At 44.6% G+C, this 12,500-nt stretch overlaps 1 protein-coding gene across 6 annotated transcripts in view; it reads right to left on the bottom strand.

The window, feature by feature from the left end:
• Positions 1–12,500, bottom strand: part of LOC135101168 (small ribosomal subunit protein mS31-like) — a 134,753-nt gene that overhangs the window by 27,202 nt on the left and 95,051 nt on the right. Inside the window, exon 1 of one of the 6 annotated variants that reach the window (XM_064004743.1) lies at positions 9,411–9,624. The exons of the other annotated variants lie outside the window; for them this stretch is intronic. The gene's annotated coding sequence lies outside the window, so the exon portion shown is untranslated. Of the gene's footprint in view, positions 1–9,410; positions 9,625–12,500 lie in introns of those variants that run through there. 6 annotated transcript variants of the gene reach the window in all.

The raw sequence follows: 12,500 nt of genomic DNA, 5'->3' as shown, positions 1-12,500 counted from the left end.
GTGTGTGTGTGTGTGTGTGTGTGTGTGTGTGTAGCAGCAAGTTCCCGATCATCTCACCAATATTCAGAAAAAAAAAAGGAATATTCAAACTTTTTTTCCCCTTTCAATTCTATATATCAATAAAAAAAAAAAAGCAGAATTATTCCCTCTTTTTTTTATTTTATTTATCAACGAGTCCTTTCAATTAACTGTTTGAAAAGTTTATACACGGAAGCTCCTCTCAAAAGACTCAAAACTGTATACATACACACACACACACACACACACACACACACACACACACACACACACACACACATGATAGCTTCTCCCATTAGTAAGAGGTAAATAGCCCCATTAAGCAGGCCCATTACCAACCCTTATTTACGATTTAGTCCATTACGAGTTACCCCTTCAAGAGAGAGAGAGAGAGAGAGAGAGAGAGAGAGAGAGAGAGAGAGAGAGAGAGAGAGAGAGAGAGAGAGAGAGAGAGAGAGAGAGAGAGAGAGAGAGAGGAGGGGGGAATGGTAGGGTAGAAAAAAAATTATGACAGTAATAAAGTAACTTATAAACAAACAAATAAAAGGAGATAAACAAATTGTAGAAATGTAAGCAATGGAGGGAGGAAGGGCATCTCTCTCTCTCTCTCTCTCTCTCTCTCTCTCTCTCTCTCTCTCTCTCTCTCTCTCTCTCTCTCTCTCTCTCTCACTTCATTAATATCCAACGCGCCTCTGCCTCTGACACTACTATTCTTCCTCCTCCTCCTTCTCCTCCTCCTACTCCTCCTCCTCCTCCTCTTCTTCCTCGCCCTCATGTCTTCTAGCCACCATACTCTCTCTCTCTCTCTCTCTCTCTCTCTCTCTCTCTCTCTCTCTCTCTCTCTCTCTCTCTCTCTCTCTTTCTCCGAACCAGGCACTCTTGTAACTGTCTCTGCACTCTCTGTCCTTTTCTCCTCCTCCTCCTCCTCCTCCTCCTCCTCCTCCTCCTCCTCTTCTGGGTGGTAAGAGCTTCGAATCCAAAAGACGCTTGACCTCTGTGACCTCTTTAAGGGCGCCGCAAGTCTTCCCCCGCCATCGCCAAAAGGATACAGAAAAACGCCTTGCAGAACACCCGCATGTTTTCTGAGACGGCACGAAATACGAAGCTTTAAAAAAAAAAATAATAATAATAAATCAAATCAAATACCTTCTTTAAAAAGTCTTCACGATACGAAAAAAGAAAAAGAAAAAGTAAACGAAGAACATATGAATACAAAAAAAAAAATAAATAAATAAATAAATAAATGGGGGGAAAATGGCACGAAATATGAAGATTGAAAAAAAAATAAATAAATAAGTAGCTCTTTCAGGTATATATATATATATAAAAAAAATTAAAAAACATATAAAACACCATCAGATTCAGAAAAAAATGTAAAAAAAAACACAAAACAAGGACGTTTTTTTCCTTTTAAATGGCTCGAAATATGGCGCTTTAAAAAATAGTTCCTTTAAAAGTCACAATACCTAAAGAAATGGTGCCTAGTCCCCTTCTCAGCCCCCTCCAGCCATGATCAGCCCCATCCAGACCTTCCCAGCCCCCTCCAGTACTTGCCAGCCCATTTCCAGACCTTCTCAGCGCCCTCCAGCCCTTATCAGCCGCCTTCCAGCCCTTAACAGTCCCCCTTCAGCATTTTCCTGCCCCCCTTCAGCCCATCCCAGCCCCGCCAACCATTACCAGTCCTCTTTCAGACCTTCTCAGCTCCCTTCCAGACCTTCCAGCCCTTCCCAGCCCCCTCCAGCAATTCCCAGCCCCCTCCAGCCCTTCCCAGCCTCACCATCCCATCTCAGCTCCCTTCCAGGCCTTCCCAGCCCCCTCCAGCCCTGGTTTCCCTCACCTCCAGTCAGGGTCTAAGGGTAAATGGTCTGGCCTCGTCTCGACCTCGTATACAAGCCACTGAGGTCACTGGGAAACAAAGTGTAGCCAATAGCCATGTGTGTGTGTGTGTGTGTGTGTGTGTGTGTGTGTGTGTGTGTGTGTGTGTGTGTGTGTCAGTGGGTGGGTGTGTGTGTGTGTCAGTGGGTGGGTGGGGAAGAGAAAGAAACAGGACAAGAACAGGAGAGACAGAGATAGAGACAAAAAGAAAGAGATTAAAAAAAACAAGACTTATACAACGTTGATGGAGGGGAAATGTGTGTGTGTGTGTGTGTGTGTGTGTGTGTGTGTGTGTGTGTGTGTGTGTGTGTGTGTGTGTGTGTGTGTGTGTGTGTGTGTGTGTGTGTTTTGAAATGCAGAGTTCATGTGAGAGAGAGAGAGAGAGAGAGAGAGAGAGAGAGAGAGAGAGAGAGAGAGAGAGAGAGAGAGAGAGAGAGAGAGAGAGAGAGAGCGTTTTCGTCATTTCCGTTGACACTTATTCCTGTCCTTTTTTTCCTTCGTTTTTTCCTTCAGTTTTTTTCCTCCACTTTTTTTTATCTTTCTTCAAGTCTATATATTTTTTTTCCTTGCTTAACCTATTATTTTTTTCCCCTTTTTTTTCATTTAACGCCTAGTTTTGCTTGTTTTTAGTGTCATAACTCTCTCTCTCTCTCTCTCTCTCTCTCTCTCTCTCTCTCTCTCTCTCTCTCTCTCTCTCTCTCTCTCTCTCAGCAGAAGGCAATAGTTTTCAAGGCGGAGCAGGACATCAGCAAATTGTCCCAAGGTGCAGTGCGGCCCGCGAGGCTCAAACGTTCACACAGTGGTAACGTTTGGTTAGGTTCACTGCGGCCCGCGAGGCTCAAACGTTCACACAGTGGTAACGTTTGGTTAGGTTCACTGCGGCCCGCGAGGCTCAAACGTTCACACAGTGGTAACGTTTGGTTAGGTTCACTGCGGCCCGCGAGGCTCAAACGTTCACACAGTGGTAACGTTTGGTTAGGTTCACTGCGGCCCGCGAGGCTCAAACGTTCACACAGTGGTAACGTTTGGTTAGGTTCACTGCGGCCCGCGAGGCTCAAACGTTCACACAGTGGTAACGTTTGGTTAGGTTCACTGCGGCCCGCGAGGCTCAAACGTTCACACAGTGGTAACGTTTGGTTAGGTTCACTGCGGCCCGCGAGGCTCAAACGTTCACACAGTGGTAACGTTTGGTTAGGTTCACTGCGGCCCGCGAGGCTCAAACGTTCACACAGTGGTAACGTTTTCAACACAAACGTTTACACTTCCCTGCACATTTTCACCACAAGCATACGGAACCACTGGACCTGAACCGTATCGGGTACCGGATTATGGGCCAAATATGTTTACCGGAACCGAATGCAAGGGTGAGAGTGAGTGTGAGAGAGAAAGAGAAAGTAAAAAGAAAGAAAGGTGATAGGAAATTGATATAAGAATTCTCTCTCTCTCTCTCTCTCTCTCTCTCTCTCTCTCTCTCTCTCTCTCTCTCTCTCTCTCTCTCTCTTCGATCTCTTCAATACGCCAATAAATCTCTTCATATCTCCATGTTACGCTCCCTCCTCCTCCTCCTCCTCCTCATCCCCTCCTCCTCCTCCTCGTCCTCCTCCTCCTCCTTCTCCCCCCAAATATTTTTCTCTCCCTCTCTTCTTCCTCTTTTCCATTCCCGAGATGGAGAGATGGGGAGATGGAGGGGAGGAGATAAAAGCTGTGTTTGTGAGGAGAGGAATAACAGAGAAATTCGGATGGTGAGAAGAGGAGGAGGAGGAGGAGGAGGAGGAGGAGGAGGAGGAGGAGGTATATATTCTAGTGATGCAGTAAAGGAGGAAAGAGAAGGAAGAAGGATATATATATGAAAGGAAGACGAGGACGAGGAGGAGGAAGTGGAAGGAAGAAAGAAGGAAGAAGAAAGAAGGGAGAAGAGGAACAGGACGAAATAAAAGGAAGATAGCGAAGAGAAATGAGAAACAAAACAAAAGGAGAAGTTTGTAAAGGACAGACGGACAGATGGACAGACAGACAGACAGACAGACAGACAGACAGACACAGACAAACAGACAGACGGACAGACAGACAGTGAAAGAAGAAAAAAGAAAGGAGAAAACACCAAAAATGAAAGCTTAATATATATTTCTCTTTTCACGTGGCAGAAAATAAAGAAAAAGATAAAAAAAAGACACCTTGGTAATTATTTCACGTCAAAAATATTCCACCCTTTGTTTTCACAGGTGGATTTTTTTTAAAGGGCATTTGTGTGAAAAAAATAAATAAATAAACAAATAAAATGCTATATTTCTTGCAACTTAAATACTGCCTCAAGTATTTAACCCTTCCTCGATGCCAGAATATTACTTTACTGAGTGTATTGTTGTTGTTGCTGTTGTTTATATAATTAGTAGTAGTAGTAGTAGTAGTAGTAGTAGTAGTAGTAGTAGTAGTAGTAGTAGTAGTAGTAGTCATAAAAATACACAAAAAGAATAATAATCTACATAGGAAGGATATGATGATGATAACAGACGTGAGAGAGAGAGAGAGAGAGAGAGAGAGAGAGAGAGAGAGAGAGAGAGAGAGAGAGAGAGAGAGAGAGAGAGAGAGAGAGAGAGAGAGAGAGAGAGAGAGAGAGAGAGAGAGAGAGAGAGAGAGAGAGAGAGTTGACGGCGTAATCAAGGAGAGCAGAATGAAACGCCATCTCTCTCTCTCTCTCTCTCTCTCTCTCTCTCTCTCTCTCTCTCTCTCTCTCTCTCTCTCTCTCAAGAATCGCCTTTTTCGCACGCAATACACGACTCGTTGAGGAGAAAAGTAATGTATTCGAACCCTAAACGCGCGAGTACACACACACACACACACACACACACACACACACACACACACACACACACACACACACACACACACACACACATACACACACGTCAGTTTGATCACTGTATAAATTTAATGTATAGAGTAGAGATACAAAATAACTATAAATATTCCTATAAATACTACAACGATGCATACACACATACATACATACATACACACATACATACATACATACATACATACATACATACATACAGACAGACAGACACATGTACATATATTGAAATGTACATTGCTCCAACGGTTTATGCACGTGTCAAAATATAAATCACACACACACACACACACACACACACACACACACACACACACACACACACACACACACACACACACACCCACCCACACACACAGTGAAAATTTAGCATATCTCAATATTCATCCTGCTATTTGTTCTTCCTTTGTGTTCCTTCGCTCTATATACACACACACACACACACACACACACACACACACACACACACACACACACACACACTCATAAATATGTACGCTCATGTAATACTTGATTCTATCTGGCAAAGAAAACTCTGACTTGTATGAGGGACGGAATCAAGTTACTAATTCTCTCTCTCTCTCTCTCTCTCTCTCTCTCTCTCTCTCTCTCTCTCTCTCTCTCTCTGATAAGGTAACAGTAATTTGAAGAGACTTAGTTCTTTTTAATGAATGCTAAGACATGAAATCTCTCTCTCTCTCTCTCTCTCTCTCTCTCTCTCTCTCTCTCTCTCTCTCTCTCTCTCTCTCTCTCTCTCTCTTCAGTATTTTGTCGTACACGCGTGCGAGAATGAGAGAGAGAGAGAGAGAGAGAGAGAGAGAGAGAGAGAGAGAGAGAGAGAGAGAGAGAGAGAGAGAGAGAGAGAGAGAGAGAGAGAGAGAGAGGGGGGGGCGTGTCATTAACAACATTTTCTTTGAAGAAGTTAGTAAAAAATGCTTGTTGTTTTACCCTCCAACACCTCTAATTATCTTCAATCAACAGGTGTGTGTGTGTGTGTGTGTGTGTGTGTGTGTGTGTGTGTGTGTGTGTGTGTGTGTGTGTGTGTGTGTGTGTATAGATAGATAGATATAGATAGAACAGAGGAACACAAACAAAGAATAAATAACTGCATATATGTTAAGTTAAGCTAAATTTTCAACGTGTGTGTGTGTGTGTGTGTGTGTGTGTGTGTGTGTGTGTGTGGGAGGATGGGTGGCTCAGTCAGAGAGAGAGAGAGAGAGAGAGAGAGAGAGAGAGAGAGAGAGAGAGACCTTCTGGCGCCTGGTGATGGGAGAGGAGAGTAATAGTTGTCATGGAAACGGTCTCTCTCTCTCTCTCTCTCTCTCTCTCTCTCTCTCTCTCTCTCTCTCTCTCTCTCTCTCTCTCTCTCTCTCTCTCTCTCCATTTTCCCCTCAATTATCTCTTCCTTACGTGGCATTTTTTATAACATGAATGTGTGTGTGTGTGTGTGTGTGTGTGTGTGTGTGTGTGTGTGTGTGTGTGTGTGTGTGTGTGTGTGTGTGTGTGTGTGTGCATGCGCGCGCGTAGGCCTACCGAGTGTCCACCATGAGGCTCTTTCGTGTCGGCACAATCGATCGATCATTGAGCCTACAACAACATCAGCCTCCCCAGAAATGTGCTTACTCTCTCTCTCTCTCTCTCTCTCTCTCTCTCTCTCTCTCTCTCTCTCTCTCTCTCTCTCTCTCTACGGTATCACATTCAAGCCCCATTACTCCCGTGCTCCATTAAATAGGTACCCATCTAGACCCATTTCCTTGACACTGTTATCTTTCAACCTATTACATTCTTCGTCCATTTCCTAGTGTCTGGGTGTCTGTCAAAACCTCGTCTTTCTCAAATTAGTTTCATGCGAACATAAGAAAATATTTGTTGGTGCAGGAAGCCATCAGGCCTACACGTGGCAGCCCCTGTGTCAAGACGTGGCTGTCTGTTTCATTCTATCATTCTTACTCATAAATTCTAGTCTTCTTTTAGAACTCCTAATGACTCGGCCCTAACAAGATGGATATAATGTTGGTAATAATTCAATTTTTCCTACCTTTCATGTGTTACCTGTGAAGAAATGTGACTCTCTCTCTCTCTCTCTCTCTCTCTCTCTCTCTCTCTCTCTCTCTCTCTCTCTCTCTCTCTCTCTCTCTCTCTCTCTCACAAACACTAATAACTTCTCTTGGGAACATTGACGTGCAAAATACACAAGTGGCCCCTCGACCCACGAAGATCAATAGAAAATGTGAGTACGGAGCCATAACATTACTACAGCTGAGGGAGGGGGTGGGGATATAATGGGGGGTACGGTTTTTATGTGGTTAGTGGGGAGGGAGGGGAAGGAAGGGGAGGGGGTTGATTTAATGCTTTTGGGGGGGTTGAAATTTGATGCAGCGTTAGTTTATAATGGGTGACATAAAGAGAGAGAGAGAGAGAGAGAGAGAGAGAGAGAGAGAGAGAGAGAGAGAGAGAGAGAGAGAGAGAGCAGCAAATTCAAACACCTTTCAAATTTTAACCCAGTCTATCCTTGAGACGCCATCCACTTTGCTTATCGTCATTCAGCGCAGCACCGTTCGACTCCGCGCCGCCATATGTCCCGCCCAGGGTGATGGAGAATAGATTGAAGGTGAAAAGGGGGATGGTCTTAATAGATAATGTACAGGGGAGGGGCGGGAAAGCCAGGGCAGGCCAAGGGGCGATAGATAATGGAAGAGGTGGTCCATGGCAGTTATGCTGGGAGTGACCGTGTGTTGCTGAGGTGGAGCGGTGTGTGTGTGTGTGTGTGTGTAGTAGGGGTATAGGGGTCTCTCTCTCTCTCTCTCTCTCTCTCTCTCTCTCTCTCTCTCTCTCTCTCTCAAAACTGTAATCGCTCTCAAGGTTTAAAATGAATGGAAGAGTCATGTTTCTTTCGACTTTATGGCTTGGAGAGAGAGAGAGAGAGAGAGAGAGAGAGAGAGAGAGAGAGAGAGAGAGAGAGAGAGAGAAGAGAGAGAGAGAGAGAGGGAAGGAGTGAGCTAAGGACCGCCTCTCAGACACTGCACACTTCACCTAACCTAATCTAACCTGACAATTGATCAACTAATACGAGTTATCCTATTAGCAATCTCTCTCTCTCTCTCTCTCTCTCTCTCTCTCTCTCTCTCTCTCTAACGGTATAAAGTATGGGTGGGTGTTTGATGAAGGAAGAGGTGTAAGAGGAGGTCGTGAACACTGTAATGGTCTGCATTTTTTATATTGTGTGTGTTAGTGAAGGGTGAGTGAGGTGTGTTGACGTGTTTTTCCCTTCCTCCTCCCTTCGTTTCCCTACATTTCCTCTCCCTATCGGTGTTTTCCCCTATTGAGAATTGTGCAAGGGAAGGAGTATTATAAAAAAAAAAGATCTTATTTATCATGACAAGGTGAAAGGAGCCATCAGGTGTTCACGAGGCATCCGCTGTGAAATGCGCTCCTTTGTTTTCACCCATCATCCCCATCCGTAAATCCACGTAATCTTTTGAAGGTCCTGTTGACTCGGCAGTGACAGCCTGATTACTGGGGTTAGTGATGCTGTTACGGGGAATACCAGGTGAAATATACCGGTTTGTTTTCAAGGTACGAGTAAATAAGGAATGAATGAATACAGAAATTCTCTCATTGGGGATAAGTGATGGGGAAACCTCTCTCTCTCTCTCTCTCTCTCTCTCTCTCTTTTCCTCATATTTCCTCCCGTCCTGTTTCCTCTGTCCCCTTCTTTCTCCCTTTTCGTACCCTCCGTCCCTCCCCTTCATCAATATTTCCCTCTTCAAACACTTCTCTCCGTTTTTTTTCCCCTTCCTCCTCCCTTCGTTTCCCTCCATTTTTTCCCCTTCCTCCTCCCTAATTTCCCTCCCTCCCCCCTTAACAACTCTAATATTTCCCTAACACTCTCACATCTTTCCCTCACAACCTACCCGACATATTTCCCACTAAGTTTCCCTGTCCCTCCCTCTCCACATTCTTCCCCTGACCATTACTTCTTTCCCCGGCAATTTACTTCTTTCCCTTCCCTGTCAAGGAGAATTAAATACGGTTTCCAGCGATACGAGATAAATGGTAGGGGAAAAAAGGGGAAAAAAGGGAAAAAATAAAGGAAAATGACCCTTAAGCTCAACTAATGGGAGATTCAAGTCGGTCCTTCAGAAACCGATACTGGAGGAGGAGGAGAGGAGGAGGAGGAGGAGGAGGAGGAGGAGGAGGAGGAGGAGGAGGAGGAGGAGGGATGATGATGATAGATGAGAGAAAATAAAAATAAGGTGTTTGAGTAACTCAGCCAGAGAGAGAGAGAGAGAGAGAGAGAGAGAGAGAGAGAGAGAGAGAGAGAGAGAGAGAGAGAGAGAGAGAGAGAGAGAGAGAGAAAGCTACTCTCTCTGTAATAATGGAGGAAAGACAGTTTGACCAATGGCTATAGTAGTAGTAGAGGTTATAGTAGTAGTAGTAGTAGTAGTAGTAGTAGTAGTAGTAGTAGTAGTAGTAGTCATAGTAGTAGTAGTAGTAGTCGTAGTAGCAGACACTTGTTCTTTTGTTCCAGTTTAGTAGCAGTAATCGTAGTAGCAATGGTGGTGGTGGTGGTGGTGGTAACAATAGTAGTAGTAGTAGTAGTAGTAGTAGTAGTAGTAGTAGTAGTATAGATAATAGTGGTGGTGGTGATGGCAGAGTTTACCTAGCAAACGGTGGTCGGTTGGCTGGCTGGCTGGTGGTGGTGGTGGTGGTGGTGGTGTGGTGGTGGTGGTGGTGGTGGCGATGGTGGTGGTTGGCAGCGGAAGGCAAGTTTTAATTACCCAGTGATTAAGGGAGGCACAGGCTTCCAGAAGGCGGCAGGCTGACTACACACACACACACACACACACACACACACACACACACACACACACACACACACACACACACACACAGCGGAAAGTAGACAGAGTGAGACTTTACAAGCAAGAGATAGGAATGACACACACACACACACACACACACACACACACACACACACACACACACACACACAGGAGATAAGGAAGGGCTTAACAAACAAGAGGAGATACGAATGTGCGAAATACAGTGTGTGTGTGTGTGTGTGTGTGTGTGTGTGTGTGTGTGTGTGTGTGTGTGTGTGTGTGTGTGTGTGTGTGTGTGTGTGTGTGTGTGTGTGTGTGTGTGTGTGTGTGTCCAAGCAGTGTACATAAATTGAAGGGAAAAAACACTACTGTGATAATTTATAATGAAAAAGATGCGACATTACCAGCTAAAAATAAATTCTGTAAAAGTATAAATAAGTTAACACGCACATTATCTCTCTCTCTCTCTCTCTCTCTCTCTCTCTCTCTCTCTCTCTCTCTCTCTCTCTCTCTCTACCCCTAGGATATATATTTTTTTCCATTGCCAGTGTCTTTGTCTCTCCCGTTCCTATTTTTTCCCTCTACTCGTGTTTTATTTGCTTTCCTTTGTTCCTCTCTCTCTCTCTCTCTCTCTCTCTCTCTCTCTCTCTCTCTCTCTCTCTCTCTCTCTCTCTCTCTCTCTCTCTCTCTCTCTCTCTGTGTGTGTACATAATGAAGCTGTTGTTGTATTTCCGTGTATATTGTTGTCTGTTAATGTGGCTACGCACTGTATGATGTATGGGAGAGAGAGAGAGAGAGAGAGAGAGAGAGAGAGAGAGAGAGAGAGAGAGAGAGAGAGAGAGAGAGAGAGAGAGAGAGAGAGAGAGAGAGAGAGAGAGACTGACCACTCCACTCCAGCATCACCACCAACACCACCCCCCTCCTCCTCCTCCTCCTCCTCCTCCACAGCTGTCAATGATATCCCTTCCTCTCCTCTTCCCCCCTCCTCCTCTCCTTCACACTTTTCCCAAGACTCTCACTCACGTCTTTCCCTCTTCTCCTCCTCCTCCCCCTCCTCCTCCCCTCTGAGTCTAGTCTCCTAACTTCTCGAAAGACACAATTTAAGTCGTGTGTCAACAGCCCTACTGAGGCGAGGAGGAGGAGGAGGAGGAGGAGGAGGAGGAGGAGGAGGAGGAGGAGGAGGAGGAGGAGGAGGAGGAGGAGGAAGAGGCAAGGTGGAAGAGGAGGAGGCAAGGTGGAAGAAGAGGAGGAGGAGGAAGTCAGCGAGGAAGCGAGGAAATGCGACATTCAGTGATGGAGAGAGAGAGAGAGAGAGAGAGAGAGAGAGAGAGAGAGAGAGAGAGAGAGAGAGAGAGAGAGAGAGAGAGAGAGAGAGAGAACGGAAGCAGCATTAACGAGGTGCGTGGGTTCACACACACACACACACACACACACACACACACACACACACACACACACACACACACACACACACACACACACGAATGAAATAGAAAATAGAAAAGGTATTAATCATTTATTTTCTTACATTTCTATTGCTTATATTTTTCCTCCTCCTCCTCCTCTTCCTCTTCCTCTTCTTCCTCCTCCTCCTAACTAGCCACTTCTTCCCCCCTACCACAGCCCCTCCCTCCCACTCACACACTTCTCACTTTCTCTCCTCCTCCTCCTCCTCCTCCTCCTCCTCTTCCTCCTCGTCGTCGTATTGTTTTCCCGTACTGGAGAGGAAACTTTTTACCGAACACGCTGAGAAGAATTCCAGGAGGAGGAGGAGGAGGAGGAGGAGGAGGGAGGAAATTAAGCAGCCAGAGGATGTGAGTAGTTAGAAGAACCATTAGAGGGACTTTGGAGGAGAGATGGAGGAAAAAATTCGAAGTTGCAGAGGAGGCATGGAGGGAAAAATTGCAGGGTATTCTTTTTTTTTTCCTTCCTTTCCTCTAAATCAAGACGGAGGAGGAGAGGAGAGAAGATCTCATATTCCCCGTAAATTGGAGGAAAGAGAGAGAAAAGAGAGGAAAGAGAGGAGAGGAGGAAAGGAAGGAATAGAGAAAATGGAAGAGAAGAAGAAATAACGAAAAGGAAAAAAATATTAAAGACTGCAAAGGAAGGGAAAAAAAAAACGAAAAAAAATAACCTGTTGAAAGGAGGAGGCAGAGGAGGAGGAGGAGGAGGAGGAGGAGGAGGAGGAGAGAAGATGATGATGATAAAGAGGGAACGAGAGAGAAGGGATAATGATGACGAGAGAAAGAGGAATGGCATGATAATGACAAAATGAAATGGCGCCTTTTTTTGAAGTGGTTCTATATTAAATTTGTAACATTATGGTGATGAGAGAGAGAGAGAGAGAGAGAGAGAGAGAGAGAGAGAGAGAGAGAGAGAGAGAGAGAGAGAGAGAGAGAGAGAGAGAGAGAGAGAGAGAGAGAGAGAGAGATGAATGAATGCAATGAAGAAGATGAAAATGAAGTGAAATAAAGAAAATGAACGAAGATTACAGGGACAAGAAAAATGAAAGGTTTATTGAATCAGTGAATGGGTTTAGTGAATGGACGACTAAATAAGTGAATGAATGAATGAATGAGTGAATGAGTGAGGAGTAATGATCATTGTTCAGTGTAATGGTGAAGTTATAAATACCAGGGGCTTTGTGGCAAGTCATTATATTAGCCGTGGAATTCATGGTAGCGGTAACAATAATAATAATGACACTAAAGCTTGCCTGTCTATTTAAATGATACAAAATCCGCTATTTATTACTATTGTTATTATTATCACCATTATCATTCTACTACTACTACTACTACTACTACTACTACTACTACTACTACTATCCCTCCCTCTTCCCTTCTACCTCTTCCCTTTAATTAATCTCCATACATCCCCCCTTTAACCCATTACCCCTTTAACTCTCCTCCCTCCCTTCTCTTCCC

Source organism: Scylla paramamosain, chromosome 6 (assembly GCF_035594125.1).
Source record: "Scylla paramamosain isolate STU-SP2022 chromosome 6, ASM3559412v1, whole genome shotgun sequence".
NCBI lineage: Eukaryota > Metazoa > Arthropoda > Malacostraca > Decapoda > Portunidae > Scylla > Scylla paramamosain.
The sequence above is the reverse complement of the archived record's forward strand: the minus strand, read 5'-3'. Positions and strand labels throughout refer to the sequence as shown.